Consider the following 24,820-nt stretch of genomic DNA (forward strand, 5'->3'; position numbering starts at 1 on the left):
CTGAGAGTGCAAGATTATGGCAAAAAGTGGTATAGGAATGACTAAAGTATGGGAAGTGTGGAAAGCACTAGGCCAGCTGTTTAACCCCAGGGAGCCTCAGTTCCTCATTTATAAGCTAAAGATAACAATTACTTGCTGGGCTGTTGTCATGATATGTGCTAAGAAAAAACAGCCAATATTATTTGGAGAAGGAAATGATTACCTTGATTATTTTTCTTCATTATTGTAGACAACCTGGGAAAGAAAATAAAGATGGTTTATAAATTAATTTTCAAGAATTATTGATTCTATTCAAATGGGGGAACCCAGGTTCTGTTTCTTGGGGTAATAACTTTTTTTGTGATTAATAAAAGAAAAAAGATAGGGACATCTCTGGCAGTCCAGTGGTTAAGACTTTGCCTTCCAATGCAGGGGGTGTGGGTTCGATCCCTGGTCGGCGAGCTAAGATCACACATGCCTCGAGGCCAAAAAACCAAAACATAAAACAGAAGCAATATTGTAACAAATTCAATAAACACTTTAAAAAATGGTCCACATCAAAAAAGTATCTTAAAAAAAAGAAAAAAGATAATATATGGTAAGTTCTTAACATAAGGCTAGCTCTCAATAAACATTTACTATAAACTTGTCTTCAGTATTTCAGCTTCCCTTTTCTTTCCTTCCCCTATCTCCTTCTAGATCCCCAAATATCTTCTTTCTTTCTTGTCTCCTCATGGAAATAGGAAGAGATCTGATAGTGTCACTTAAATATATTTTGATGGATACACAAGAGAATGAGTTTTTTCCAAAATATTACCTCAACTAGGCATTAACATTTTAAGGTAGATTTGTTTGTTTTCCAGTTTGATTTTTACTTCCAATTATGAAAGAATTTCCTGTTCCTCATTAAACCAATTTCAAGCTTCTGCAAGCAGATAGGAAGAGAAGAAGCCCCTAGGAAACACTATATTAATATGTAAGAAAAACCCTTAAGATAAACATGATACAGTCCTTTTTTTGAATTCAGAACTTCCTTACAAAACGGGAATTGGCTTTACTTTTGCCAACTGGTGTCTATTCCTATATGGAACCAAATGGCCTCCATTGTCTTCTTCTAGGACCTGGCCTTGCCTCCGCACAAGTCCACTAGACAGATACCCTCCCTCAAAAATCACCCTGGACTCCTCCCTTCCCCAAGAGAGAAGCAGACTTCCCCCAGCCTTCCTTCCTCCACTCAACTAGAGTCCCCTCCTTTCTGTCCCGGTGCATTCTGGCACCAGTTTAATGAATAGTTATTAGTGTTTCCAAGTGCTATCTCTTCTTTCTCTGACATAGAAGACTAAACCTATGCCTTCTATATTCTACCACTAAGTTGTTCCAGAGGGAAACCTTGGGGAGTTGCCTTTAATTTGCAGCAAAACCATGGACACTGTTAGTGACGCAGTCCATCATGACAGCGATGGATACTTGAGTGTGTCCTAACACGCTGGATTTAGATTCAGACGTGGGATCAAAGGATGACACGCCTAAATAATTTTGATCAATGAGATTAATCAAAATGCACAGGAATTGATTTTGGTTTATTGAGGATTATCCAGGGAAAAAAACAAACTTCTTAATATTGCACATGCAGATACTATTATTATTGCTAACAAAGAAGTTCCACATACATTTACCTCTTTTGATCCTTTTCATTTCAGTCCCTTCAGTTGAGGATATTTTATAATGTATCAATACATTGACTTAAAATGAAATTCAAACTCCTTATCATGGCCCATCAGGCCCAGGATGATCTTCACCCTTGTTTGTTTTATAATTTCATCCCATAGTACTTGCTTTCTTTCTCACACAGCCTTCTCTTCTGTTCTGAAACTGAGAAAGTTGTTTTCCACTTCAGGGCTTTGAACCTTCAGTTTCTCCCACAGGAAAGGTACTTCCTCAACTCTTTACACAGCTGATTCCTTCTTATCATTTTGGTCTCAAGTAAATGTTATGTCCCCAGAGACTTCCCTGACCACCAACCACTGTATTCAAAGGTTTCCACTTCTTCTTTTGGCCCTTATCAGACCAGATCCTCATCTAAACCACAGCACACAGTGATTCTGTACTCACTTCTCTCAAGGACTGTGTATAACTTGTACCATTCCCCTTGCATGGGAGAGACGTTAATTCATTACATACAATGGATGCCTAGGGCATTAGGGTTTAATTCTCTACGATCTAATTTATCATATCATCTAGGTTATTTCCTTCACAGCATTCACCATACCCTGTAATTATTTGGCTTACTGTTTGTTTATTTATCTATTGTCTATTACCCTACTCTAGAATGTGAGCTCCATGAGAGCAGGGTGCTTATTGGTTGTCTTTGTCAGGCTGAATCCCAAACATCCAGCATGATGCTTGTCGCATTGCAAATGTTGCATTGTAAATCTTTGTTGATGAGTGAAAGAATATTATTTTGATGATTCAGAATCTTCACGATGCCCTAGGGCAGTGGTTCTTAAACTTTAGTGTACTCACCAAAGAACCCACTTCCAAAGATTTAGATTCAGTAATCAGATCATTCTGAAACTGACTCTTTTAGGTAAAAGAAACAGGTCCCAGTCGGGCTGGGTGTACATTAAGACATCCAAAGTTCTTTTCTTTTCTTTTCTTTTTTTGTAGCCATGCTGCACGGCTTGCAGGATCTTGGTTCCCTGACCAGGGATCGAACTCGGACTCCTGGCAGTGGAAGTGTGGAGTCCTAACCACTGGACAATCAGGGGATTCCCAGTTGTTTTCTTTTTTAAATGAAATGCTTGATTTTAATTTTATTTTGCTTTCATGTGGCATACTTTTTAAAAAAATTTTTATTGGAGTATAGTTGATTTACAATGTTGTATTAGTTTCAGGTGTACAGCAAGGTGAATCAGTTATACATATACATTTATCCACTCTTTTTTAGATTCTTTTCCCATATAGGCCATTACAGAGTACTGAGTAGATTTCCCTGTGCTATACAGTAGGTCCTTATTAGTTATCTATTTTATATATAGTAGTGTGTATATGTCAATCCCAATCACCCAATTTACCCCTCTCCCCTCATGTGGCATACTTGAATCTGTCCAAAAACCATTGAAAAATATATCCCCAGAACACAAACAAAATTGTGGTTAACTGAAAAGGAACAGTATCTTCAAAAATAAAGGCAATGGATTTGTAACGTTAATTACTTATTACTGAGAGAAGAAGTCACTGTCTTACAGGCAAATGAAGCATTTGCTGACAAATTTGTCGAAATCCAGAATATTGATATTTTACCAGAAAGTTTTCTGCCCACAGTGTGCACATGCATCAAAAAGCAAAGGAGGAAAACAGTATGGCAGTTCCTCAAAAAATGAAGCATAGAATTATCATGTGACCCAGCCATTCCATTTCTGGGTATATGCACAAAAGAACTGAACACGGGGATTCAGACAGATATTTGTACACACATGTTCACAGAAGCATTATTCATAATGGCCAGAAGGTAGAAGCAAACGTTGGATGGAAAACATCCATTGACAGATGAATGTCTAAACAAAATGTGGTATTTGCATACAAGGTAATATTATTCTACCTTAAAAAGGAAGGAAATTCTGACACATGCTATAACATGGATGAAACTTGTAGACCTATGCAAAGTGAAATAAGCCAATCACAAAAGACAAACACTGTGAATTCCCTGGCAGTCCAGTGGTTAGGACTCCAGGGCCAAGGGCCGGGGGTTCGATCCCTGGTCAGGGAACTAAGATCCCCCAAGCCACGCTGTGTGGCAAAAACTAACAAACAAACAGAAAACCCAAAAGACAAACACTGTATGATTCCACTTACAAGAGGTACCTGGAGTAGTCAAATTAATAGAGACAGAAAGCAGAATGGTGGTTGTCAGGGACTGGCAGGAGAGAGGAATGAGGAGTTAACGTTTAATGATTACAGTTTCAGTTTGGGAAGATGAAAAAGTTCTGGAGATGGATGGTGGTGATGTAATGTGATTGTACTTAATGCCATAGAACCATACACTTAAAAACGTTAAAAATGATAAACTTTATGTTACATGTATTTTAACACACACACAACACTAGAAAGGAGAAATAGCTGATGAAAAATTTGAAATACAGATCTTCCTCCACTTACAGTGGGGTTATGTCCAGATAAACCCATGGTAATTTGAAAATATCCTAAGTCGAAAATACATTTACTACACCTAACCTACCCAACATCCTAGCCTAGCTTACCTTAAACGTGCTCGGAACACTCACATTAAACTACAGTTGGGCAAAATCATCTAACACAAAGCCTATTCTACAATAATGCATTGGTTATCTCATGTAATTTATTGAGTACTGTACTGAAAGTGAAATCCAGAATGGTTGCATGAGTACAGAATGGCTGTAAGTGTATCGGTGGTTTGCCCTCCTGATCCTGTGGCTGACCGGGAGCTGCCTCACTGTCGCTGCCCAGCATCAGGAGAGAGTATCCTAGAGCATATCGCCAGCCCGGGAAAAGATTGAAATTCAAAATTCTACTGTGGTTTCTCCTGAGTGCCTACGATTTTCTCAGCATTGTAAAGTGGAAAAATCTTAAGTCCAACAATTTTAGGTGGGGACCATCTGTAGAGGTTTATCTGTTATACGTTCACAGTGACAGACTTGTTGCATCTTCTTCAGCATCCCTCAGGTAGATCCCAGAAACTAGGCACAGAAATTCAAGCAACAAACCAAGCAGTGTGACTTTGAGGCCATTAATACACAAAAGGAATCCCGCGAGGATTCACGAACGAGTTAAAAGCGTGCTCTCAGCCCTGCCTAGTTCTTGCATTCTGCTGTTTGTTGCTCTTAAATTCTCAAAGGTGTCCTGAGAGACTTTCCTCAGAAAAAAATGAACAGACCAAAGTGAACGCCGAGTATTTGTCAGGTGATAAAGGAAACTGCCTCCGGGCAGCACAGAGGACCGCACCACAGGCAGGAACTGCATGCGGCTTCTCTAAATGGTATTTAACCCTTTTCTAGGTTGGAGGGGGAGTGTGGCGGGTGAGGGATCGGCAAGGGAGGAAAGGAGCTTTCGATCAGCGGGAGCTGCACGTAGAACTGAACGCTCCGCGAACAGCCGACGCTCGAGCTGCCCTAGCAGGGTCGGCGCCGCGCCGCCCGGTGCCTCAGTTTCCCCGAATGGAGGTCCTGGGGCACCGCCCCCTCTGACGTAATGGGCGGGCGCATCTAAGGCTGGCCGTCAGGGAGTGCGAGAGCGGGGCGGGCGCCTGAGGGGTGGGCGCGCGGGTAAGGAGCGTGGCGCCCCCGGGCCGCGCGGGCCGCGCGAGGCGGAAGCTTGGGCGGGAGGCCGGAGGCGGGGCCGCCACGCTGAGTCACGCAGGATTGACCCGCCCGCCGCTTCCAGGGGAGGAGGGGACAGCGGGCCTGGGACAGGCGGCCGTAGCTGCCTGCCGCGCCAACGGACCACCAGGCGGCGGAGAGGTGGTCAGGGGCCGGGCGAGGCTGGGCAGGGAGCCCGCGTCTCTGTCCGGGGACGGCGGGCGGAAGGGACCCGCGCCCCGAGGAACGCTCCGGGCGGCCAGGCCTGCTCCGCCCCTGCCCCGCCGCGGCCGCTGCCCCGGCCGGGAGCCCCCGAGGGGCAGCAGGGCGCCGGGCCCTCGTCGGAGTTCTCCGGTCCAGGTCAGTCGGGCCCAGGGAGGTGCCGGGGAGTTGGAGGCCGGGGGGCCGGCAGTCAGAGGGATGCAGACGTGGGCTTTTTAAATGGTGTCAGGCAAGCCCAGGGCTCTTTTCACTGAACCACCCTGCCACTCCGGCAATGAGGCGGAATTTGAAAGCTGGAAAAGAATCCAGCATTCGTCCAGCCCCCTTATTTAACAGATGAAGAGATTCTTCTGGCTTGCAGAGTTACATTCAGTCGGAATAGGAGTCCGTGATTCTGTGTCAGGGAGACAAGGGGGGAATGGCTTACCGAAGCAAGAGTAAGACCTGTTTGGCTAGAGATGCAAGTTTGGTTATGGTGGAGTTTTGTACACCTGCATTCCTGCCGCAGGTACTAATGTCCACCAGGCATCAATTTCTCAGAGTATTTAACCTTGAAAAAGGATGTCAGTGCTGTCAGTTGAATAAAGGAATATTGGGGTTACAGACAGGCTAGGTCTGCTGCAAATTAGGTGCTGTGGGGAATGCTTGGTGTATCGAGTTAAATTTTAAATGAAAAAAACCCCACTTTAAATGGAATCTCATTATCCTTTATTGTCTATGTCATTTATATTGATATAATAATGAAGGGCACTCACAACATTATTCTGTAATTGATAACTTGCCTTTAGGTCTATTTTTACAGTAATTCTTTTATAGTAATATGAGAGTCTTGTGTTGAAACACTTTCATAATCACTGATGCTGTGGTATGTGGCAAGCCAGTGGTAGCACCAATATTTAGCGTTTGAGCATAGTTTAGCTTCACGTGTTTGTATAGCTGAAGTTACAGAACTGATTAATCTGTGGTTGTATACTGAAAAGTGAAGTACCTGCCAGCATACAGGTGTGGTTTCTTAGAGTTGGTGCTGCGTTTAGTACTCTCGTAGCATAGAATAGGTTCCAGGTGATGAGCAAGTTAGTTTATCCCCAGCACCTGTTTTTCTCTAAATTATTGAATCAAAGGATCTCTAAGACTACCTTCCATCTCCAAAGTTCGCTGATTTTTACGTGTTGATTTGAAACATATGTCACTCATTGTGTCAACGACACAAAGTTTTGAGAAAACATGTTTTTAAAAAATTCTGCGTGATGCATAGTGAATCTTCAAATTCACTGTTGTTCTCAACACTCCCAGTCACTTTATCATTATTGAGCGAACATAAGTGAAAAGAGATTTTTCAAATTACCTCAGTGCTAAATTCACTAAAGTCAGAGACTGGAATAGAGTGCTTTGTGTATGGTGGAGAATAGCTAAAATTTGGCCTGGGGATGGGGTCTGTGCAGCACACAGATAACTTTTGCAATAAACCGAGAACATTCTGCCTCAGAAAATGTGATAAGATGTCTTTTATACAGTGTTCATATTGTGTGAATTTTTTTTTTTTTTTTTTTTTTGTGTGTGTGTGTGTGATACGCGGGCCTCTCACTGTTGTGGCCTCTCCCCCTGCGGAGCACAGGCTCCGGACGCGCAGGCTCAGCGGCCATGGCTCACGGGCCTGGCCTAGCCGCTCCGCGGCATGTGGGATCTTCCTGGACCGGGGCACGAACCCGTGTCCCCTGCATCGGCAGGCGTCCGCCTCTCAACCACTGTGCCACCAGGGAAGCCCATATTGTGTGAATTTTCAACTGAGATATGATAATAATCTTCATAGACAATCTGTCCAAACATGTACAAGTTATTTTGTCTTGCAGCCCCAAAGCAGAGCCTTTCCCATCTCTTGTTTCTTCTTTTCTGGGTCCTTTCTTCTTAGGGTCCCTCTTACCTCGAGAGACCCTTTCACATTCCTTTTTCATCCACATGAAAGAGGCAATTCAGAGCCTCTCTCAAGCACTGATTGAACTTATACTACTTTTTCTCCTCTTAAAGTACATGATAAATCATAATTCTTTTTTTTTTTGCGGTACGCAGGCCTCTCACTGTTGTGGCCTCTCCCGCTGCGGAGCACAGGCTCCAGACGCGCAGGCCCAGCGGCCATGGCTCATGGGCCTAAACGCTCCGTGGCATGTGGGATCTTCCCGGACCGGGGCACGAACCCGTGTCCCCTGCATCGGCAGGCGGACTCTCAACCACTGCGCCACCAGGGAAGCCTGATAAATCATAATTCTTGAATCGTCATTTAGATCTCCTAAAAACTAAGAGTGGGTGTTCATTTTTAGAACATAGTGCAAGACTCCATGAGGCTTTGGTTCTGAAAAAGGGTTAAATGGAATGTGTTTAGATTTTTATCTTCCCTAAACGTGGAGACTGCAATTTAGGAAGCCTCCAGAGCCAGTAAACTCATTTCTCTCTGCCTCAGAAGGAAACCCTTTCTGCAGAATGCATAGTGAATCTTCAAATGCGTTATTCTTCTCGACCCTCCCATTCACTTTATCAAGGTTGGGCTAAATAAGCAAAAAGTGATTTCTCAAATTTCAGACACTTCAGTGATTGTTCAGATTACAGGTACTTTTTAAATTTGGGGAACTTTTTAAAATGATAAAAGCAATTAGGGCTTCCCTGGTGGCGCAGTGGTTGAGAGTCCGCCTGCCGATGCAGGGGACACGGGTTCGTGCCCCAATCCCGGAAGATCCCACATGCCGCGGAGCGGCTGGGCCCGCGAGCCATGGCCGCGGAGCCTGTGTGTCCGGAGCCTGTGCTCCGCAACGGGAGAGGCCACAGCAGTGAGAGGCCCGCGTACAGCAAAAAAAAAAAAAAAAAAAAAAAAAGCAATTAAACTACAATGCAAATGGAGGCTTGCATACCCACTGCCAGGTATAAGGCTTGAATTTTTTCTGGGTTTATTATTCTGCCGTTTCTGAAGTCGGTTAATGTATTACCTACCCCACAGCATTATTACAAGATTATCTGCTTTGAAATTCTCAATTGTTCTTAATCTTCAACTAAAGCATCCTTAAAATTCATTCAGAATACTTATGAAAAGTTTTAAACGTAAATTCAATTAATATTAAATAGTTTCTTATTATGCCTTGCTTAGGAAAACATCTGAATAAACTAATCTTCAAGATTGGATAACTTAGTCTCGTTTAGTCTCGTTGGCCAGGAGCTAATTATAAGATATCAGTCTCTTGCCTGGAAAGGCAGAAAGGTCTAAAGTAGCAGTCATGAAATCAGATCACAAATCAGCCCTGTGATGAAAGAGCTGTTAAACCAAGGCTCAACAAATAGTCATGGAGCACCTGTATCTGTTCTTGGTGCTGTGGATACAGTTGTGAACAAAGCAGACAAAGCCCTGCCCTCATGCAGTAGATATTCTGGTGGTGTGGAAGCAAACACGAAATAAATATGTGAATGGATCATGGTCACACGATTGTAAGTGCTGTGGAGAACCTGAAGGAGGCGTAAGTGAGAAAAAAGAAGTGGGGTCGGGGGGAGTACACACAAAGTGCACAGTGGTCAGAGAAGGCCTCTACCGAAATCACTTTTGATCTAAGACTTGAGAGGAATGAGAGAGTGAGCAGGAGGCGGAGGGATGAGCAAGTTCCAAGCCCCGATGTAGGAGCATGTTTGGCATGTGTGAGGGATGATGAGGTCACAGTGGCCAGGCGGTCCCCATGTGGGCGAGGGGAAAGTGCAGCAGTTGAGAGGCGGTGGGAGTGGGGAGGGGCACAGCAGTGTAGGCCGTTTTGTAAGGATTTTGGCCTTTCCTCTGAGTGAGGGGGGAGCCAGTAGAGGGTTTTGAACAGAGAAGCTTCTGATGACTTATGTTTTAACAGGATCACTCTGGCTGCTGGGCCAGAGAGACAGAAGGGGGACAAGGGCACAGTCAGTAAGAGCTTCCCTTTCATACCAGCTGTGTGAGCCTAAACCGCAGTCCTCCTCTGGCCTGTGTTTCCTCATCTGTAGAATAACCAGGTGCTCTCTAGCTCTAGAATTTTTAGATTTTAAGTAGTGTGGAATCACTGCGAGGAGGCCAAAAGATTGTATATGAAGAGGTTCGGAAAGTAAATAGTTTCAAAGGACACGAAAACTTGACGCCAGCAACGTGTCTTGAGCTGAATCACTCCTAATCAAGAGGTGATCGGGTCTTTTCAGTCAGGTTGTCAGGTCATGAGAACAAAAACACTGTTTTGTGACTATTTTCCACTGATCCCTTTAGTACTCTGCTGATCCCTGAATTTTTCCCTTCCTGCTTGAAAAAGGATGAAAAGCTGTTACTCATCAACAGAGCTGGCAACCAAAGTTGCTTTTGTTGTTAGGAAAGTTGGAAACTTAGGGGAAGGAAACAATTCTAATTTTATTTTTATCATAGGTCATTTGAATTCTTTTTTAACATGCAAGGAGCCTAAAAGATTTCTTTTGTTTTTGATTCCCTTCTCCTCCTCCTATTCACCTCATGCTTCACAGGTGCTCATTTGAACACATATAACGTTTCTTTTTGTCTGTATAGGATCTTGCAAAGTGGGGATATTTGTTTTATATGTATTTTAATTTGTAATGTTGTATTTCATTTTGCTTCTTTTTTCTCTGAGTACTGTTTTTAAGATACACCTGTGTTTCTACATGTACATCTAATTCTTTGCTTCCAAATGCTGCATTATATTCCATGCTGTGTGTGTGAACCACAGTTTTACTTATCTCCTCTCTGTGTGATAGATACTCAGGTTGTCTCTACTTCCTACCACCACAAACATTGCTGCAATGAGCAACTTCATACCCGTCCATTTATAAAGCTGTGTAATACACTTGTGGGATATACACTTCGAAGGGAATCACTGCGTCATAGGTTTGCATGTCCTGAATTTGATCACGCTGTGCCAGACTCCTCCTCACAATGGCTGCACCACTCTCTCTCCTGCCAGAAGTGTTCGAGGGGTCGTGTATCCTCATGTCCCAACCAGCACTCAGCTTTCTCTAGCTCTCCACCTTTTATAATCTCATAGGTGCAAAGTGATACCTTGTCATTTTTATTTGTATTTCTTTGGTTACTGATGATTGTGAGCATCTCTTATGCATATAGTTTCATCTGTAAATTACTTATTCCTGTCTTAGCCTGTTTTCTATTGGAGTTACTATCTGTGTTGCTGTTGACTTGTGGAAGACAGTTTATAGATGTTCACTTATCGTAACTTTGCAGATATCTTCTAATATGTTAATTTTGTCTTTGTTGTCCTTTCATCAAGAAAAATTCTTAATTTCAATGTAATCAGGTAAATAAATTCTTTGGCTTAGAGTTTTTTTTGTTGTTGTTGTTGTTTTTGCGATACGCGGGCCTCTCACTGTTGTGGCTTCTCCCATTGCGGAGCACAGGCTCCAGACGCGCAGGCTCAGCTGCCATGGCTCACGGGCACAGCCGCTCCGCGGCATGTGGGATCCTCCCAGACCAGGGCATGAACCCCTGTCTCCTGCATCGGCAGGCGGACTCTCAACCACTGCGCCACCTGGGAAGCCCCCAGCTTAGAGTTTTTAAAGTTTTGTTTAAGAAGGCCCTCCCAGTCCCTAGGTCATAGCTATTTCTTTAATTCATCTAGAGCCCACATTGCACGTGGTGTTAGATAGGAATCCAGCCCTATTATTCTCCATTTAATGAGCCGGTTTTTCCAATAATATATCCAAAAACCCCATGCTTTCCTCCATTACATTGTGGTACCCTCTTTCTCCTATATGGTTCCCATGGATACACCAGTCTATCTCTAAGCCTCTATTCTGTTACATTGGTTTGTCAGTTCTTGCTCTGTTTTTTATTGCTCTGATTTTATTACAGTGATTTGGTAATACATCCTCATGACTGGCATAGCAAGTGCCCCATCTCTGTTCTTCATTTTTAAGTTTTCTTAGCTACTTCTGTGCCATTATTTTTCCATATAATATTTGGAATATGTTTATCAAGTTCCTCAAATGTTTTGAGGAATTTTTATTGGGATTACATTGAATTTATCAATTATTTGGGAGAGGCTTGACATCTTTTTGATATTAACTTATTTCATTCAAGAGTACGTAATGTGTTTCTCCATTTATTCAGCTTATTTTTTCAGAATTTTTGTTTTATTTGGAAATAATTTAAAACTAACAGAAGAGTTCTAAGATTAGTACAAAGAGCTCCTGTATATCCCTTACCTAGATTCACCAGATGTTAGCATCTTGCCATATTTGCTTTATTACTCCCTCTCTTCAGTTCTATGCATTTTTCTGACTCATTTGAGTTATTAGTTGCAGACATCATGACCCTTTACCCCTAAATACTTCATCAGTTCATTTCTAAGTCCTTTATTAGAACTTCAAAGTTTTCTCCATAAAGGTCTAAGAGTATATTCTTGGTTAAATTAATTTCTAATACTTGATAGTTTTGTTGCTATTGTGAATCATGTCTATTTCTATTACTATTGTTTTCTAGTTAGCTATTGGTAGTTTAAGAGAAAAGGTATTGATTATTGTAAGCTGATCTTGTATTTCACAGCCTGGCTTCACTGTCTTACTCAGATAGTCTCCTGTTTCCTGTTGTTTCTTTTCCCCCATAGTTAATCATATCCTTTGAAAATAGTGATAGTTTTGTTGTTCCTTTCTCATCCTTATACTTCTTATTTATCTTTTCTTTACAGCGTTGACCAGAACTTCCAGGACAATGTCAAAACAGTTGCTATGCTAGTGAACATCTGTGTCTTGTTCTCAGTCTTAAAGAGAATGAGTCTAAGGTTTCCCCATTTCATGTAATGTTTGTTTTAGGTTTTAGGTGTACCTTTGTCAGGTTAAGATGTTCTCCTTTATGTATTCCTAGTTTACTGAGCATTTTCATCATAAATGTGTATTAAGCATTGTCAAATACTCTTTCAGGATTTGTCTCCAAAGAAATAAGATGGCATCAGGAGGCTGCAACCCAAAATCCTAAGCTAAGCTTAAGCTTCAAGCATAAGAAGATTAATAAAAGTCTTCAATATTTCTGAACCCTATGTATATAAATTTATAGTAAACATCTCACAATTCCAATATAAGCTTATTTCACCATTAGATCAGCTTTTTCCTCCTGCTTTGAGTCAGAATTTAAAAAGCTGTTGTGAAGAATGAGAGCGCCATATTCAGCATAACTGTAGTCGTCAGCATGATTATAAATATAAGATATGTAAAATTATAGTTTCCTTACTCTGTGGATCACTCTCTGCTCTGGGTATAAATCTCACCTAACTATATCTCACAAAATATTGACATGGTTCAGCAGGTAGCTCTTTAGCAGCCATAACTGCTAGGGTGTTGTGCAGTAGAGTCTCAGGGCTATCTCTTTTGGTTCATGATTGGGTTTTTTTTTTTAACTATTTTCCCCTTATTATAAAAATTATACCTCTTAATTGTAGAAAATTTGCAAATAGAAATGCAAATCTTTAATCTTGCCTTTTAGCATCAACCCCTGTTAAAATGTTTATTTCTCTCTCTCTGATCTTTTTTTTTTTTTTTTTTTTTTTTTTTTGTGGTATGCGGGCCTCTCACTGTTGTGGCCTCCCCCGTTGCGGAGCACAGGCTCCGGACGCGCAGGCTCCGGACGCGCAGGCTCAGCGGCCATGGCTCACGGGCCCAGCCGCTCCGCGGCATATGGGATCCTCCCAGACCGGGGCACGAACCCGTATCCCCTGCATCGGCAGGCGGACTCTCAACCACTTGCGCCACCAGGGAGGCCCTCTGATCTTTTTTTGGGGGGTGGGAATAGAGGGGGCTACTTTGTGGAGGAGGAGAATGCACCTAACATTGGGCTATATAATTTTTTAGCACCCCTCCTTTTTCAGCCTTAGGCCATCAACTCTTGTTTGTCTTGCTTTGATTGATCTTCCAAAAAAAAGCAATAAGAAAGATATGATTAGCTTATAGGGCTGGGGTTACAGTTTGCTGATGACTTGGACATTTCGAACAGGCTGTGTGGGAGTGCACAGGCAGTCCGGCCTCAGAGTATGGAGAAGTCATAGGCCACGTGCCACCAGACCGAAGACTAGCTTGGAGGAGAGGAAGGGGAGAAGTCTATTTGATGTCACTTTGCTTCAGTTCAGTTAGCACCTTCCTTCTTTAGGCCACATTTGCATTCATCTTTCAGAAAATAAAAAGTATGAAGAAAATAGTTGTAATTTATTTTCTTTTGACCCTGAAATAAACCCAACGCTGTTGTCTTGTTTCCCTAATCACCTTCTGCTAGTGTGATGACTGGTGAGGGAGAGTCTTAATAAATTGCAGGAAGTGACAGAATTTTTAAGTTAACATTCTTATCAGCTGGTAGATTCAATATCCAACTGCCCTCTCCTCCTCACTCCTCATCCCTTCACCCTGCTTTTTCATTTTGCCAAAACATCTGTCACTTCCTAAAATGCTGTTGTCTGCCTTCCCCATCCCTCAAGGAGGAAGTTCTTCAAGGGCAGGAACCTTTGTTTCATTCGCTGATAAATCCCAAGCACCTTTTAGCCTTGCCTGGTACATAGCATGCCCTCAACAGATGGAACCCACAAAATGAGTCAGTCTGTAAGGAGGCAGCTCTGTGATACAGAGAGGAGAAATCTTAAGGGAGGGGTAAGGGAAGAAAGTTCTCTTAGCCTCCTTTAAATGCATGGGTTCAATAAACTAGTAGAGTCCACATTTCTTCCTTGACCTTGTAAGTGTAACTGTCAACCCAGCCACAGAGCTAATCTCTCTACATCTGTTTTAGCCGCTCCTGTGGGGTCTGTGGTTTCTGAAAGTGGAGTGTGAATGTCTGTGTTGCTGACAAGCACATGGTGGGAGTAGGGCCCCAGAGAGAATAGTCACTGCTGACGTTCTAGCCATGGGTTCTGGGCCCAGCACACACTCTGCATTGTTTTCATGAGGTGATTGATTCTCTTACGATAAACGATCTGTCCCATCAGCAGAAAAAGTTGCAGTGAATGTGCCGAGTTGTGCTGAGCTCCTAGCCTCACACCCCGTGTCCTCCCGCTTTCTAGTTTATTCTTTCCTCCCACCCCCAGCCATGCAGAAACCTTTGGCATTTCTGTCTCATTTCTGGATCTGGTTCAGGATTGTCATGATGAATAGCCATGCTGCATATACCTGGTCACTTTATTATAAAGCAAGTCTCAATCATATGAAATAGCACTCTGTAGGGTGCTAAAAAAACAAAACAAAACTGGGTTGCCACAAATACACCAAAATGCTGTCCTGGAGCCCAGTGCCATAGACACAGTCTATCTTGTACAGACCATTGTCTGAGTCATGGCCCTGAAATACTACTTTACTATTATTTTGCTTACTCTTATTCTACTGCTTGACACTTGTTACCTGGCCCCCGAATCTGATCCAGACTGTCCAAATATATTCTAATTTACTTCCATGTCCCTATTTTCTACTCTAATCAGATGTCTCTTTTTATTTCCTACAACAATGATGATAGCAATAAGTATATTATTAATTATAATTATGGATATGTCTTTGGTTTCACTAGCAGTCTGAATTCAAATGAAGGGAAAGGAATATAAAACAACAACAATAATATAATAACAGCAGCTAATATTTTAGCCAGTCATAGTACTAAATGCATTCCTATTTAATCTTCAGAACAATTTTATAAGGAAGGTGCTGTTGTAATCCTCATTTTGCATATGGAGAAACTAAGGTACAAATTGGTTAAGAAACTTGCCCTAAAGTTTATATTGCTGTTAAGTGATAGAACAGGAAATCAAACTCACATCTATTTTTCTCCAAAGCCCACCCTCTTAACCAGTGTGCTATAGCAGGCCTCAGGTAAGCAGGTGACTGAAGAACAGGAGTGACTTATATGGTCACATGGTTATTGACAGTTGTGCTTTTTTCATGTTCGTCGTACTACTCACCAGTGCTCTGTGAGATGTGAAGGGGCTGGGAGGATTTTGTCTGCAGCTGGGACTGCTCAGGGAGCTCCTCCCCAGATCCTGTGTTGTTGACTCTACAGTCAGAAACGGGTGGCACCTCAAAAAGGGAAAGGCTCTGAAACTACAAATCTAGGTAGCATTCTTTGGCTTTTTGACCTTTTCCTAATAACGTATTGAAGATTTGCAAAAATGAATAAAGAACAATACAATAAATGTCCATGTATCCAAAACCCAATTTAAGATGTAGAAAGCTGGGTTTCTGTGGTGGCGCAGTGGTTAAGAATCCGCCTGCCAATGCAGGGGACACGGGTTCGAGCCCTGGTCCGGGAAGATCCCACATGCCACGGAGCAACTAAGCCCGTGGGCCACAACTACTGAGCCTGCGAGCCACAACTACTGAGCTCGTATGCCACAACTACTGAAAGCCCGCACACCGCAACAAGAGAAGCCACTGCAGTGAGAAGCCCGCGCACCTCAATGGAGACCCAGTGCAGCCAAAAATAAACTAAAAGAAAAAAAAAAGATGTAGAAAGCTGAGTTGGTTCCTATGTTCCACCTCCCTTTGCTGTTTTGTAGATCCTCTGGTTCTAGCGACTTAGAAAACAAAAAGGATTCCCTTTTATTTATATATGACAACAGTACCATTACTGTCACCTAAAAAAAAAGCAGCAGTAATTCCTTAATACGATCAAGAAACTAGTCAGTGTTCAAAATTTCTGCCATTTGTCTCAATTTCTTAAACAATTGATTTGTTTGAATCAGGATCCAAGAAATGGCACCCATTGCATTCAGCTAATATGTTTCTTAAGTAGCTTTTAATTGATAAGTTCCTTTCCTTCCATTTCCATTTGAATTTTTAAAAATTAATTAATTAATTTATTTTTGGCTGTGTTGGGTCTTCGTTGCTGTGCGTGGGCTTTTTCTAGTTGCGGCGAGCCAGGGCTGCTCTTCATTGTGGTGTGCGGGCTTCTCGTTGCGGTGGCTTCTCTTGTTGCGGAGCTTGGGCTCTAGGCGCAAGGGCTTCAGTAGTTGTGGCTCACGGGCTCTAGAGCACAGGCTCAGTAGTTGTGGCGCACGGGCTTAGTTGATTCACTGCATGTGGGATCTTCCTGGACCAGGGCTTGAACCCGTGTCCCCTGCATTGGCAGGTGGATTCTTAACCGCTTTGCCACCAGGGAAGCCCTTCATTTTAATTTTTTTTTTTTTGCGGTACGCGGGCCTCTCACTGTTGTGGCCTCTCCCGTTGCGGAGCACAGGCTCCGGACGCGCAGGCTCAGCGGCCATGGCTCACGGGCCCAGCTGCTCCGCGGCATGTGGGATCTTCCCGGACCGGGGCACGAACCCGCGTTCTCTGCATCAGCAGGCGGACTCTCAACCACTGCGCCACCAGGGAAGCCCTTCATTTTAATTTTTCATTATAGTTTATTTTGTTAAAGAATTTTGTCATATAGTTTCCCACATTCTGGATTTTTAAAAATGGTTTGTGATGCAACCTTATTGTCCTCTTGTGAGTTAATTTACATTTTTGTCAGTCACTCTAGGAGGTTCCAAGTTATTCAGCCTCCATAAATAGAAAGGATTCACCAGCCCACATATAGCTTGGTCTGACCCAGAGGTCATTTCCAAGGAGTCTTCCAAAATGTTCCAGGTGACAGGGAATGACATAATCAACAGCAGACCATCTCTATTTAAAAACATTTTGCCTCAGAAGGAATTTTATAACTTCTCTTTGGCAAGACATTTTCGTGTTCCCTAGAGTCAGAGAAGAGATTAGAGAAGCGAGTGAGTGGTCTGGTTTTCTTCTTTTAGACAGTGTCTGTTGCTTTAAGGATTTCTGGGGCTCAGCGCCAGAACCTCCTTGGGATATTATCGTATTACAGTTTAGATCTGCTTATCAGGAAACAGAATCCCTGGAGGATCAGGTAAGAGGAGAGTGAGTTTACATTAAAACCAGACCTTTGTTAGTTCCTGTTGGGGGTCCTGTATTGTATTCTTGAGCATCTAGCCAGACTGGAGCATAATACTAACACGTATGGTCTTCAAACCTATAGTGTTCATTACCTGTCTTTTTGCTGCCACTGTCTAGATGTTGTTCAGTAATTATAATATCTGGACCACTGTAGACATGAAGAAGTCCAGTTTTGTTTTGTTTCTCTTGTTGTCTTGCTGCTTGACCTGCTAGTCAACTGTGGTAATTCTGCAGGGTAATCAGTCAACATTAAAGTAAAAAGAATGAAAGTTGTTGAAGTGTGACACTATGTTTGGCTTTATTTAGTGACTTGACGATTGTAAGAATAAAGTATCTCAATGTCAGTATTTTCATCTAGTTTTAAAGCCGAACAGTTAATAAACCAAGGCTAAAAATCTAACATAGAACGAGAAGGACATTTAATACATTTGTTACAGCCCTGCTTATACTTTTATTTTGAGATTAACTGGTTATCTTAAGTAAGAGGTTTGCTTTAATTAAAGGCATTAATAACAGTAAATTACTGGAAATCTTTGTGTTGAATTTTACCAGTATGTTCAAACTTTATTCTTTTTTTTTTTAATATTTATTTGTTTGGCTGCACTGGGTCTTAGTTGGGGCACGCGGGATCTTCACTGCCGCATGCAGGATCTTTAGTTGTGACATGCGAACTCTTAGTTATGGCATGTGGGATCTAGTTCCCTGACTAGGGATCAAACCTGGGCCCCCTGCATTGAGAGCGTGGAGCTTTAGCCACTGGACCACCCGGGAAGTCCCTCAAACTTTATTCTTATATTCCATAGGTGGGAATCAGCCTTGGTCAACATTCTCTTCTGGTTACTCCAAATACTTAAAAAGTAAAATATAATTATTATTCACAATAAAAGTGTCAGTCTGACACTGGCAAAAGTGTCAGTGATTTGCTAGTTATTGATTGCTCTTCCTTGCAGTGATCAGTTAACAAAAGTAAGCACCCTGATCACAGGAAGCAACAGCACACACATGAGATAATATGTTTGAAAAGCAGTCTGTAGATGTATTGTGTTCTAATAATATGTGTTACAAAGCTGTACTGCCTTGCCGAGAACTGCCAGTATTTTGATGAGGCTAGAGTTTAGGGTGTATGGTGGGTGGAGAATGTCCAGAAATGAGGCCAAACTTATGCATGGGGACCAGATCATGAAGAGCTTTGTGCAATCTGCACAGGAGTTTTAGATACTTCCTACCAGTGATGGATGGGAAGCTCTTGTGAACTTCAAGCAGTAGAGAATTATGAGATTTTGTATTTAAAAACAGTAATCCTAGTTGCAGTGTGGAAAATAGAACAGAGGGAGATAAGACTGGTAGGTAACCAATTAGGAAGCTATTGCCATGGTCCCAAAGAAAAGATGGTGAGAGTCTAAAGTAGGGCAGTGGCAATCTTAAATTGTAAATGTCAAGCCAAAGAACAGTTTTTCAAAGGTAGATGAGTTTGAAGGACTGAACAATAGTGTTAATGTTTTTCCTAGAAGTAGAGGGATTTTTTAGAAGAGTAAATAAATTAATTTCATATTCCTCTTCTATCCCTGGAAGGCATTTGGCAAAGGTTTTCTTAGACCCATAGGCAAGGATCTTGTAAGTGAAACTGCTGCCAAATCCTTGTGGGGATACACAGTTCATTTAGAGCTTAGGGTAGAAGGGGATGTCAATTGCTATGTCCTTGTGACCAGTAACAACAAAGAGTCACATTACTCCCCCTTCCTCTCAAAAAGATAGTAACCGTTTTGAGCACTTAGCCCCACCCAGAAGTTGCTGCCTCATCTGTAGTATTGTTACAATCAGTCTGCCGGACGATTTGCCGGACGATGACAGTTCTCCTTCTCCTCCCCCTTCATCCTCATCATCATCACCATCCTCATAGGTGACATTTACAAAATACCTGAGTGCTTACTGTTTACCAGGAAGTGTATTAAATGTTTTACCCACATGATAGAACTTAATCCTCATAACACACCATGAAATAAATTACTATTGTTATCTTCAGTTTACATATGAGGAAACAAAAGTTCAGAGTGGTTTAAGTGACTTGCCCAAGGTCACATAGCTTGACAACCGGCAGAGCCAAAAACTGAACCTAATTCTCTCGGACTTAAGTCTGAGCTCTTAACTGTTGTGAATGTAGTGATTACTTAATACAATTCAGTAACAAAAATGATTTCTCATCATAAATTTACTCCTTTATGTAGCCATGCCCAGTGAAAGTCCACATAATCAAACACTGTATTACCTACCCTCCATTTGCAGCTAATAGCGAGGACACATTTTTAAAACATAAGTACAGGAAAAACTTGGGGATGGGGTGGGGCAGAAATAGGGAGGCTATTTAAATTTCTAGCTTTTTTCAAGGCAGGATATCCATGTATGCGTTCACTAATTTTTACTTGAAGTGCAGCAGTTTCTGAAACAAGAGAGCCACTCAGTTTTTAAAATTGAGATATAATTCGCAAACCGTGAAATTCACCCTTTTAAAGTATGCGATTGAGTGGGGTTTTTTGGGTACATTACAAAGGTGTGCAATCATCACCACTATCTAGTTCCAGAACATTTTCATCACCCTGAAAAAGAACCTTGTATTCATTAGCAGTCATTCCCCTCTTATTTCTCCTGAGACACTCATTTTAAAACTTATTAAATACCAAAACACATCCCAAAGCTATGAAAAAGATTTTGAGACTATCTATCCATAATCTCCTTCTCTTTAATGCAGATGATGATGATAACAACAGTAATAAGAATAACAGTTAACCCCTGTGTAGTGCTTACTATATGTAAGGTACTATTCTAAGTGCTTTATGTATACTAACAAATTTAAATTTCACTGTGATCCTGTGGGGCAGGTTCTATTACTAAACCCATTTTATAGGTGAGGAAATTAAGGCACAGAGAAGTTAAGTAACTTGCCTCAAATCACGTAATTTTTAAAAATTTATTTATTTTATTTTTGGCTGTGCTGGGTCTTCATTGCTGCGCGTGGGCTTCTCATTGCGGTGGCTTCTCTTGTTGAGGAGCATGGGCTCTAGGTGCGCGGGCTCAGTAGTTGTGGCTTGCAGGCTCTAGAGAGCAGGCTCAGTAGTCGTGGCGCACAGGCTTAGTTGCTCCGCGGCATGTGGGATCTTCCTGGACCAGGGCTCGAACCCGTATCCCCTGCATTGGCTGGCGGATTCTTAACCACTGCGCCACCAGGGAAGTGAAATCACGTAATTTTTAAAAAAATAATTTATTTTATTTATTCCTTGTTTTTTTTGGCTGCATTGGGTCTTCGGTGCTGCGCATGGGCTTTCTCTAGTTGAGGTGAGCGGGGGCTACTCTTCATTGCGGTGTGCGGGCTTTTCACTGTGATGGCTTCTCTTGTTGTGGAGCACGGGCTCTAGGCATGCCGGCTTCAGTAGTTGTGGCACATGGGCTCAGTAGTTGTGGCTTGTGGGCTGTAGAGCGCAGGCTCAGTAGTTGTGGCATACAGGCTTAGTTGTTCCGTGGCATGTGGGATCTTCCCGGACCAGGGCTTGAACCCATATCCGCTGCATTGGCAGGTAGATTCTTAATAACTGCGCTACCAGGGAAGCCCATATAACTTTAATATGGGGTGGAGATAGGAGATAAATCCAGATAGTCTGGCTTTGTAATCTGTGCTCTTAATTATTCTATGTGTTTTAAGCTTTGTATTTGAAAATTATATGAAGACCTTGAAAATACCATACTAAGTGAAAAAGCCTGCCACAAAAGACCACATATTGTATGATTCCATTTATATGGAATAGGCAAATCTTTCTGTCTATAGAGACAGAAGATTACTGGTTGTCTAGGGATGGGATGGATGGGGAGATTTTTTGGAGGGAAATGGGAAGTGACTGCTAATGGGTATTGAGTTTATTTTTGAAATGATGAAAATGTTTTAGAATTGATAGTGGTGCAGGTTGCACAACTCTGGGACTTTACTAAAACCTATTAGATTGTACACTTTGAATGGATTAATTATATAGCATGTCAATTATAACTCAATAAACCTGTTTTTTAAAAAATGATATGAAGGACTTCCCTGGTGGCACAGTGGTTAAGAATCCACCTGCCAATGCAGGGGACACGGATTCACTTTGGCGCACCTTCCTAATGTGGAAATGAGTCCTTTGAGATCCTGTACAGCTCTGTGTGAAAGAGGAGCATGATCATTGGGAATATGAATATATATTTTGATATATAACTTAAAGTAGTTCAGTGTGTTAAATCATTAATTCTGCAACTATCTATGGAGGGCCTGCTACATACCAAGCAGTGCTCTAGGTGCTTGATATACATCGGTGCATAAAATAGATGAAAAGAATCACTGCCCTGTAGAGCATGTAGGAGATAGGGACTAATTCTGTAGGCTTTATAGAGTAGGTATCATGAGTTGGGTCTTAGAAGATAATAGTTTACCCAGATAATAAGAGTTATGCATGTTTGATGGAAAAATGAAGTGCTCAGCTGATGCAGTCAAAACAGCTAATATCACACTGTGTCCGTTTTTTTTTTTTTTTTTTTTTTGGCTGTGCAACAGATAACTTCAAAATCTCAGTGGCTTATTACAGCAGCCATCTGCTTTCGTTTTCATGGGTCTGAGAGGGCTGAGATTTGTAGGTCAGAGTAAAGGAGGAGAGACAGCAGCAAATGGATATGGGGCAGGAATCTTCTTGGGGATTTATCTCAGGTCTTTGGCCAAGGGCTGGGCCGGGCATGCACAGGGCAAGCCTCTGTGAGGCCTGAGTCAGAGTGGCTTCTGTGGGGCTGAGAGCTGAGCAGAGATACCTGAGGGTGCACAGTGTTCAGAAATATTGGATTTCTAGTCCGGCCAGAATAGAGAGATCTTGATGAGCACTACAGGCATTCCTTTGAGACCCCAGCTAGGACAACTTTAGGAGTAAGAACAATACCTACAATAAATGCTGTACCTTAAGACTCAGGACAAAACCCGACCTACATGATATAAAACCAAGCCTAACAGGATCAAGAGGATCTTCCTGTAGTTTAAGTGAATGTCAAAACAAAATTCAACACATTAAAGGAAGACAGTATAATCCACACCATCTATAATGTATCATATACAATGTATATCATACACTAAAAATGACTAGAATACAAAGAAGTGAAAATGTGACAAGCAAAAATGTGACACATACTGTAGAGGAAAAAATGTAACTCATTGTGTGATGACTGAGATGATGGCTTTAGCTCATGAGGAATTTAAAACAGTTAATGTAAATATGTTCAGATATTTAAAAGAAGAGATGGCCATAATGAATGAATAGATAGGGACCATCACCAGAGAAATGGAACTATTAAAAAGAGCCAAATGGCAATTCTCGAATTGAAAAGTACAGCAGCTGAAATAAAGATTAACTGGATGGACTTAAGAGAGCAGGAAGGATACTGCAGAAGAAAGGGGCCAATGAACTATAAGACAGATAAATAGAAGTTATACAAACTGAAAAGAAGAAAGATTGGGGACGGGGAGAACAGAGCTGTAGTGACAGTGAGACAGTGTCAAGTAATTTAACATGTCTAATTGGAATCACCTGAAGAGAGGAGGAAAGATGAGGAAGAAATATTTGAAGAAATAATGACCAAAATTTTCCCAAATTTAGTCAAAAACATCAACCCGTAGATCCAAAAATCTTAGTGAACCTCAAATAGGGTAAATATGAAGAAAACTACACCTAAACACTTTAGTCAGCCGCTGAAAACCAAAGATAAAAAGAAAATTCTTAAAAGTAGCCAGAGAGGGGCTTCCCTGGTGGCGCAGTGGTTGAGAGTCTGCCTGCCAATGCAGGGGACACGGGTTCGCGCCCTGGTCTGGGAGGATCCCACATGCCGTGGAGCGGCTAGGCCCGTGAGCCACAACTACTGAGCCTGCGCGTCTGTAGCCTGTGCTCCGCAACGAGAGGCCACGATAGTGAGAGGCCTGTGCCCCACGATGAAGAGTGGCCCCCGCTTGCCACAACTAGAGAAAGCCCTCGCACAGAAACGAAGACCCAACACAGCCAAAATAAATAAATTAATTAATAAACTCCTACCCCCAACATCTTCTTTAAAAAAAAAAAAAAAAAGTAGCCAGAGAAAAAAGATATTACATACAACAAAGAATGACAGCTGACTTCTCATTTGAAATAGAAGACAATAGGACAACATCTCTAAAGTTTGAAAGAAGAAGAATAAAACCATCAATTCTAAATACTATACTAAGCAAAATATCCTTGAGAAATGAGAGTAAAATTAAAATATTTTCAAATTTGAGCAGATTTGTTGTCAGCAGACTTATACTGCAAGAAATGCTGAAGGATGTTCTTTAGGCTGAGAGGAAATGATACCGGGAGGAAACTCAGATCTATAGAAAGGAATGAAGAGCACTAGAAATGGTAATTGTACAGGCAAAATTGAAAGACTTTTTTTCTTTTCTTAATTTATTTAAAGGACAACTGATTGTTTATAACAAAAATGGCATTGTATTATGGGATTTATAATATATTGCATTAATTATCTATTACTGTATAACAAATTTTCTCCAAAATTAATGGCTTAAAACACTAAATATTTATTATCTTAGTTTCCATGGGTTGGGAATTCAGGAGTGGCTTAGCTGGGTGGTTCTGGCTCAGAGTGTGTCACAAGTTGCCATCAAGATGTTGGTGGGGGCTGCATTCATCTGAAGGCTTGTCTGGGACCCTAGAATATCCTTCCAAGATGCTTGCTAACATACTTGTTAGCAGGAGGCCTCAGTTTTTTACCATGTGGGCTTCTCCATAAGACTTCCTGAGTGTCCTCACAACCTAGTCTTGGATATCGCACACTGTCACTACCACCTCATTCTGTAGGTTAGAAATGAGTCACTAGTATGGCCCACACTCAGGAGGAGAGAAGATAGGGAGTAGTATCAAAAAATTTTTGGATCTACTTTAAAGCTACCACAAATATGTAGAAATAATATATATGGCAACAATAACACAACGGACAGGATGGTGTGGTAAATGGAATTATACAGTTAGGTATTTCATACATTGTATGTACAATGGTATAATATTAAATGTAAATAGACTGTGATAAGTTAAGGATGCATATTGCAATCCCTAAAACAACCACTTGAAAAATCCAGTGGTATAAATAAAAGCCACTAGAGGAACTAAAATGAAATACTAAAAAATATTTGATTAACCCAAAGAAGGCAGTAAAGAAGGAATAAAAAAATAGGACAAATAGAAACAAATGCAAGATCAGTAATTACATTAAATGTAAATGGTCCAAATATTTTAAAAGTATAAATGATCAGACAACAACTGTCTAAAAGAGATGCACTTTAGAAA

The 24,820-nt window shown here is 41.6% G+C and overlaps 1 protein-coding gene across 2 annotated transcripts in view; it reads left to right on the top strand.

Moving 5' to 3' along the window:
- The first annotated feature begins 5,408 nt into the window (after positions 1–5,408).
- The window catches only part of DNMBP (dynamin binding protein), a 127,982-nt gene continuing 108,570 nt past the window's right edge, over positions 5,409–24,820 (top strand). For both annotated transcript variants that reach the window (XM_060100855.1, XM_060100873.1), the window contains exon 1: positions 5,409–5,672. The gene's annotated coding sequence lies outside the window, so the exon portion shown is untranslated. The remainder of the gene's footprint in view (positions 5,673–24,820) is intronic.

This window comes from Mesoplodon densirostris, chromosome 1 (assembly GCF_025265405.1).
Source record: "Mesoplodon densirostris isolate mMesDen1 chromosome 1, mMesDen1 primary haplotype, whole genome shotgun sequence".
NCBI lineage: Eukaryota > Metazoa > Chordata > Mammalia > Artiodactyla > Ziphiidae > Mesoplodon > Mesoplodon densirostris.